Raw genomic sequence first — 275 nt, 5'->3', positions numbered from 1 at the left:
ATTATATTTGCTAGTGCCATCTACATGTTATTAATTGAAATCATTGTGCATAAGATGCCATATCACTGCAATCTAATTTTTATACGTATAATTTAACACGTCCCCAATGTGCCAGCGTAAGTTTATAAACCTGCAACGCTAAAACCAGAGATTCCATTTTCTATATGTGCAAAGCGCAAATAACCTAAAGCGTAAATTCGTGCTAAACCAAACATAGTTTAATATTTCTTTCTAGTTAAACATTATGTGCAAAATATTATAGTCCCCTCTATATT

Source organism: Tachypleus tridentatus, unplaced genomic scaffold (genome assembly GCF_004210375.1).
Source record: "Tachypleus tridentatus isolate NWPU-2018 unplaced genomic scaffold, ASM421037v1 Hic_cluster_1, whole genome shotgun sequence".
Classification (NCBI taxonomy): domain Eukaryota; kingdom Metazoa; phylum Arthropoda; class Merostomata; order Xiphosura; family Limulidae; genus Tachypleus; species Tachypleus tridentatus.
The sequence above is the reverse complement of the archived record's forward strand: the minus strand, read 5'-3'. Positions refer to the sequence as shown.